At 33.6% G+C, this 8,090-nt stretch overlaps 1 long non-coding RNA gene across 1 annotated transcript; it reads left to right on the top strand.

The window, feature by feature from the left end:
• The first annotated feature begins 1,302 nt into the window (after positions 1–1,302).
• LOC150105990 (uncharacterized) lies at positions 1,303–3,716 on the top strand. The gene is made up of 3 exons (XR_016548416.1): positions 1,303–1,560; positions 2,833–2,918; positions 3,427–3,716. It is a non-coding gene; the product is annotated as an uncharacterized LOC150105990 (long non-coding RNA).
• Positions 3,717–8,090: the final 4,374 nt, after the last annotated feature.

The following is an 8,090-nucleotide window of genomic DNA, read 5'->3' as shown; positions in this document are numbered from 1 at the left end:
AGAATCTTTAGAATTTTAATTCAAATATTATTTTTCATCTTCACATAAAATCGTAGTGATTTTGAAACCGCTGCAGCTGAACACGTAGAAAGAGTGTTGGCATATTACAGGCTCAAGCAAGTAATGCGACCAATTCCTCTTGTTCCTCTCGTGCTGGAATGATCGAACAAGAGGAAAACTATGTAAAAGTGTTGTCGAACGGTTGTTTATCGTTCGCAAAAACGCGAACAGCGGAAACAAGGCTGGCCTGTCTAGCCTTGTAATAATTTCCATTAAAGTCTCTACTCCTGTGCCTTTACGTGTAGTCTCATAAAGCATGTGCCAGATTAGAAATTGCGATCACTACCAGTGAATTTCTGTCCTTATTGTTTTGTAGGTTACTCCACAAAAGCAAGCGCTCGATATCACATAACTGTGTAATAAAATCTATATTATTAATTTATTCATTTTGTGAATCCCAAGATAGGGATACACACTTGTACTTTGGTATCTGAGTTCGAAGTCCGTCTAGGACTTCGAAGCCAGTTATTTCTCCCGAAAACTCGGCTGTTACATTCCGCAAACCAGGGAAACGGGCCATAGAACACAAAATAAACTGACATAATAATATTTCCCTGATAGTCTGAATTGCTGCGACCATAAATCCAAATAAGCTAAACCAAACTAAACTTTAGTACCGCGATCTCTCTCTCTCTCTCTCTCTCTCTCTCTCTCTCTCTCTCTCTCTCTTTCTCATTCACAAATCAATTTATTAGGTTTTCTTATACATCCCAACAGTGTTTGGGTACTTTCACACTCTGTGTAAAACATATTAACTGAACTATAATAATTAAATCAGGGTATTATTATGATTGATCGACATACACTGGATGTTAAGAATAGAATTTTGGTGAAACTTTAAAAACAAATTAAACATAAATATTTACAGCTTTCAGAATATTACGTGATATACAGAAATCATCCAAATGTCGTTAGCGAATGAAAACCGGGATCATCAGTAAAAATGGGGAGGGGAGGGCATTATTATATCCATCAGATACTGACAAAAACACAGGAGCAAAATTAAATAATTCTGAAAATAATTCAGTAAAATATTTAAAGGTGTAGATGAAAATGGACTATGGGAAATAAATGGGGAAACGTTGGCGAAACATCACGTTGCTTAGTAATAGTAGAAACTCATCGGAATTTGTACGTAAACTGATGATGTGACTTGTCAGTTGAGATAATGCAAGGTCAAATTATTCTCTAAATTTATCACATTACCACGCCATACTGATAGGCAGTAGATATTTCTTACCTTTCTAGAATACCAGTGCTTTGTCTTATCACTGTTTATGTGCCACATGAAACAACAAGCCACGCATGATTGTAGTCACGTTTGAGAGGAAGAAGAAGAAAATAAAAAGGAAGAGCTTTTCCTGTATTTTTTTCCATTTCAGTCATTTAACTCCGACTTCGAAATGTAGAGGAGTCAGATTGCAGTATCGGTTTTACTCAGACACGTCCATTTCGTTAGACTTCGTTATTGGAAGAGAAACGACTTACAGAATTAAAAAAGTAAGAATTTTGCTCAGAAATATCCATGAATGTTTGAGAGTGTTTCGTTTATTTTGTTTGTTATTCATAACGCTATATGATTCAAATTGCTTCAGTACCGCTCAGTTTGTTATTTTAAAATTTACGCTGATATTGTTTTAACAACCAAAGCAAGCAAACATTTATAAGAGAGTGTAATCTCCTTTAATTGGAAAGACTTGATTAGGATGAACTTTGGTTGGAAGAACCGTTTTTGTATTATCCAAACAGATTTCTTAGCGTGTTTTAGCAGTAAGTTTTGTTTTATAGCTAAGTAGAACCGATCTTTGCTTCACCAACCTGAGGGTTGAATACATTCCCCGTGTCATTCGCAGTACGACAAGGGTTAGTTACCACCCTAACTACTACTTGTATATACTGCTGTGTGCTCTATTGCAGATTTAGTTCGGTTGCCCTTTACATTTTCAACCCACTCCTTATCTATTCAGATTTTAAATAATATATATATATATTATTTAAAATATATATATATTTAGAATCCCGGTTTGTTTCTTTTGTGGGATGAAAATCTCCCAATTTTGTGATATATAAACAGCCTCGGGGCTCAGCCAGAAACAACTGGCTAAGCTCCGAAGTTGTTTATATATACACAATATAGTTTTCTAATGTTTTTAAAATTATTAATATTAAAGAGTAATAATTATTAAAACAGTTGTATGCTAAATTGGAATTCCGTGAACTGTCATCATAACTTTAAAATTATAGTGATTATTAATAAAATGATTACTGAGCGTGATATTTTCGAATATTATATCATTAGGTGTTTTAGAATCTTATATGTTGATTGATTGTTTAAAATGTAATAATATGATAAAGTACGTTTGTGTCCAAGACGTCGAGTGCAAATGTGTGGTGTGTATCATCCTTTAAATTTTTGCACCCCGTTTCTCTATGTAGTTATCTAAAATACAAGAAAACCTAATATCTACAGGTAGAAATTGTCACTCGAAAATAGATAGAGATGAAATCGTTTATTTTAAATATTGTTGAACTCTAATTTAGTTCTATTTTAATATAATGACAGTGCTAATTTAATATTCAATTATATTGCTCTTTTAAACATCAGAAACCCATGCCTAGAAATTCTCTGTTTTAAATGAATTAGAGACTGCTGATGAAGTAAAACTTTACTCTTTTTTATTGAAGCTTTATTTGTTATGAATATAGTGCTATATATTGTAGACGTTTCAACTTTTCTCAAGCTAAGAGTAGTATTTTTAATGATTATTTTAGTTCAAACATGGACAAGATAATAATAGGGGTGATAGTTATACTTTCTATCACTACAATTGTGACATTAGCAGAAAGTAAAGTATATGGTAAGTATGTTTTTAATTACGAAAAAAAAATGTGCGATTTCCTTAAAACAAACTCGAATTTACTTAAAAACATTCACTGCTATATCCCATCCTTTATTTTAATTTCGACTTTAAAATCTGGTATTGGCACTGTGCCTGCGGTTAGGGATTGCTTTATGGATGGAGCGTTATACATCCAGTTTGCTGAAATCATATTCCATCGATATCGCAATTGTCTCATGAAGAGCTCAGAATCAATTAAATCGGGTCTAAGGCCTAACAGTGAGTAAAGATACAACAGATACATGCAGTAGAAGTACCGCGTCCAAAATAAATAAATAAAATAAAACCAGTAATGTTTGAAATTGAAACAAACCATAATGTATACTACACATTATTCCATATACAAAATCAGAAGTAAAATTTATTTGGGTTATATTTTTTTGAAGAACATTTAATCTTTCCTAATTTAAAAAAATACATATATAAATAAATGTTACTTACATTCATAGATCCTATGTTCTTTCAGGGAGATGCAATAGATATCCTGCTTTTCCATGTTTTGCACCACCACAGGATTTATGTGGCGCCGGATGCAAACCAGGCACGATATGTTGTCTGCGTATATGCGATTATGAATGCGCTGGATGATACTTCTCAAGATTTCTAAATAAAGAACGGAACTTAAAACGAACATAAGCAAGACATCACTGTATTATTATAATATGCAAGTTATCTATTCGTAGAGAAACATTGTAATATTTCAGAAATAAAATTTTATGGAAATAAACAAAATGTAAAATTACAATTGCAAACTAACTTTACAATATAATTCTTTGTGTGTGTGTGTGTGTGTGTGTGTGTGTGTGTGTGTGTGTGTGTGTGTGTGTGTGTGTGTGTGTGTGTGTGTGTGTGTGTGTGTGTGTGTGTGTGTGTGTGTGTGTGTGTGTTATTTTTCCCTTGTCTTGTAAACTTGATTCTCTTGAAGGTTTCTGAAGACAAGAAAATGATATTCACTAGATATTAATATGTGTTAAATATTATTGAAAGTGAATTTTTTAAGTACTCAAGTACAATTTTCCAGTACATAGTGTACAGATTACGTACCCTACTTATTGGGAAATTGAAATGAATTGAAAAATTCCCGTCCATTCCATGTGACCCTCTATAATATTTTTATACAGTATCGATTAGTTCCTAGGTTTGATTCTCGTCGGCGAAGTGAGGAGTTTAATGATTTTCCTCAGCTATAGCCAAGTTAGTCGGTCTTGGTTGTGCACAGCAGGGTTTTTTCCACCAGTTTATCTGGGATTTTCATCCTGCAAGCTTGCAAACCAACCCTGTAAACATCCGTTTCTACAGACACCGCTAGGAATAAGGAGCAACAAACCTATTCCGCAGGACTTCGGCTACGGTTGCCTACACTGTAAAATGTCGGATCTGCGCTTGAGTGTAAAATTAGGATCAGGATCGATTAGTTCGAATAGAAAAAAATAGGATGAATTTCCCATGAATATTACCTAGCTTATTATACTGATGACATGTTTGAAAATGCTAGAAATATATTGTATTCTAATAAATGTTTTCTCTGAAATTACACATAATTTATTGTTGGATTGAAATTACACAGAATTGATATCAGCTCAAAATAAATGAAAATACAGATTTTATTCAAAAGAGTTCAGAAGCCTTGATCATTTCTTTGCATTCTTCGAAGGCTACGTAGAGATCTCCTCAGATTGATCTAGTTCTAAACCTCTGAATCCAAATACTGAAACAGCGCATTGTATAGTATGTAAATTACAGGTGCTTGCCAAAACAAATATTGACAATACATATCATGGAATGCTCTTAAGGTTGAAGACCTATAAAATATTCCTTAGCTTATTAACTTTTAGGATGGGATGGTTTTCATCATGTGTAAATATATATACTCTTGTCTGTACAAATAACGTGTATTTTTCTGATGGTTTACCATTTCGGAGAGAAAATTCCGAATTTCCAAGACAAAGATTCTTTCACATGCATATGACACGTGCTAAAATCACCTTGAATGGATTAATTCTGATGAAAATTTTTTGCCTCCTAGACAGGATTGGAAAATAGAATTTAACAACTAAAGGGCCTCGAAAAAATTCTTCTTCCACCTAAAGGCAATCAAAAACATCTACGTCCATAGCGGATTTAAAGCCCTTCGGATGTTAGTTGGAAAGAGAATACGCTAACCACTCGGCCAACCTACTTAGAAAAAAGAGCTATGAGAAGAATTTTCTCTGATCTGTTCTCTTGTATGCACAGGCCAACAAACCCGAAATTAGATCCGATGGAAATAATTATTCATCGTGTGTTTCTTTTCCCAATTTGCCTATTTTGTAGGATGGAACAAACGAGTCTCCAGGTGGAAAAATCCCTTCCACCTGTACCATTCTCCACATTGTCCCACTCACCTTCAGATGATAAGTAGGTAAGAAATAGTTTAATACTTTATACAAAGAATTCCGTTCTTCAGAAAGTAAAGTGATAAAGCATAGTCTGAATAATATATTTTCGGTTATGGATGTTATGTGGAAGTGAATCATGACTTTGACCAAAACATGGCTGACCAGCTCTGAGAGCACTACGCAGATAACACTGGCAAGATCCTTTTTTCAGTATTCATCGTCAATAAAATAAGATTAAAGCGATGCTTCAGCATAATGGGAAAGAAAATCACAAAAAAGAGAAGAATGAAGAAATTTGGAAGGCCTCTGTTCAATAGCAGATACAAACTTGGGAAAAAGAAGAAGGAAACACTCCCTAATATCTAATTGGTTTCACTACTCGATGACAAGCTATTCCAATGTTCAATACTTTTTTTCATTATAATACCACTTTTTATTGCCAACGCTATTCTGAATGATATAATGACGAGATATAATTTAAAGATATTCCTATATATAAAATGAATAATGAAATCTATCGTTTCATGGACCATTGTAATGTATATATGACACAGCATACATACTATCTACAAAATGAAGTCAAAAAGATCTGAGCACTGAAACAATTATATGCAACTTTTTATTTTATTTTATTTATTTATTATTATTATTATTATTATTATTATTATTATTATTTAAAACTAGGGAGTAAATCTCTTACTTCTTATCATTGCCATTGTTTGTAGAGCATCCTAGTGTTGACAAGCCCAACTAGAAAAGGAAAATTGCTTAGTTATCCTGCTATCTACAGATGACACCACAGTTATATTAATAATTAGACTATTAGTACTAAGTTTAACGATTTTTAGTATATATTGTTTCTGTGCAATTCTAATGCCTTTTTGTGCTTGCTTTTACTTTTACACTAGAAATAGTGTAATAGTGAATTGGGACTAGAAATATTGAACTAATATTATCAAAATTGCTTATATTTTTTAAAAGTGTTTGATATTATCAATAATAAATGAATTATATTTAAATTTTATAAATTAAACCTCACAAAATGGATAAATGGCTAAAAAAATTTCCTCCAAAGAAACCGCGAATTGAAGATAATTATGATAGTGCTTCTACATCAGAAGAACAACAAGGAAAAAATTGGATTGATTCTTCTATTTAAACATGCTTGTAAGCTGTTAATAATAAAAATAATGTGTAAAAAAATGTAAAATTCCACTTGGGCGATTTCGATATAATTCATCGAAATCGCCCAAGTGGAACCCAAATTTTGAGTGTGCTGAAAATTGAGCAGAATTCACCTAGGTCACTAACGAGCATAGGAAGTACGTCGCCATCTTTACAGTCGTCCAAGGGAAGAAATGTGAGTCAAGAAGTGCAACAAGTGCCTGAAGGAATTATCGTCCGACGGAAGTCATATAACCTTCAGGAAATGCCTTAGGAATCTTCACTTTAAATGTTCCGGATTATCAGAAACAACATGGCAACCCAAATCTAATACCAATACCTTTGTTTTCTCTGAATATACTGCAGAGAGAACAAAGAAACGCCGCCACCCACGACGCAACTGATTGCGCCCGAGGCAGAATCGGACGACGAACTGAACAGACAAAAAATACCGATGAGTCTTATAATTTGAGTTCCGTAAATTTATTACTGGAAAAAGGTTTAGAGAATATAAAAGCCGGCTTAATAGACGTTGTCCAAGAACTCTTTGATAAACAGAATAAAAAAATAACAAAAAAAAATAGCGAATATGGAGAGTTTGTTAAATTTAATAATTCAAAAGTCGAAGAATACAAACAGTAAAAGACATTAAAACCAGCATTAACACACTAACTGACAGGCAACACAAATTAATAACACATATATCAGAACTCCGTCAAGAATTTAATTCCCTAAAACTACAATACGAAGTCTTCAAACAACAACAACGTAAAGAAGACATTGTCATCAACGGTCTTCCAGAAACTGAATCCACAGAAAATCCCAGAGACGTAGTTTTAAAGTTAGACCATGTAATTGACATCCCTCTACAACATAATGATATTCAGATCATAAATCGGATTACCAGGAAGAAAAAAACAAGGCTTGCCACTCACACATCAAACTTGTTAGAAAAGCTGAAACATGTTGGAATAGACGGGCAACAGCACAGGTGGTTTACAAACTACCTTCAAAATAGAAAGCATATCACACATATCGGGTGCCAAACCGAGGCTACTAGTAACCTACGGACTACCACAGGGAGCTGTACTCTCCCCAACACTATTCACCATTTAGACGCACGAAATTATTCAGCTACCTCTCAAAGGTACGATATTCCAATAAGCAGACGATACAGCTTTAATATCCATCCATAATAACGCAACCGTAGCCCAAACAAATATGCAACATGACATAAATCTGATCACAGAGTGGCTCACGAAAAACTCCATTCACCTAAACTCAGAAAAGACAAAATTAATGATATTCAGAAATCCACTGACTCGACCAGTTGTATCAAATATATAACTATCCAACATCCGCTCTCCAACATAAAAAACACCCAGAACAGCGAAACCACTACAATCACTCAGATTGAAACAATATGATACCTAGGAATTTACTTCGATGCACATATGAACTGGAATAGCCACATAAACCATCTACCAACAACTTCCGAACAATAATTGGCAAACTCTACAGATTAAAAGACATAGTTCCCACACGCCTAAAAACACTAATATACAAAACACTATGCCAAAATATATAA

This window comes from Typopeltis vanoorti, chromosome 6 (genome assembly GCF_054136105.1).
Source record: "Typopeltis vanoorti isolate ZY-2024b chromosome 6, IOZ_Tvanoo_1.0, whole genome shotgun sequence".
NCBI classification, from domain to species: Eukaryota; Metazoa; Arthropoda; class Arachnida; order Uropygi; family Thelyphonidae; genus Typopeltis; species Typopeltis vanoorti.
The sequence above is the reverse complement of the archived record's forward strand: the minus strand, read 5'-3'. Positions and strand labels throughout refer to the sequence as shown.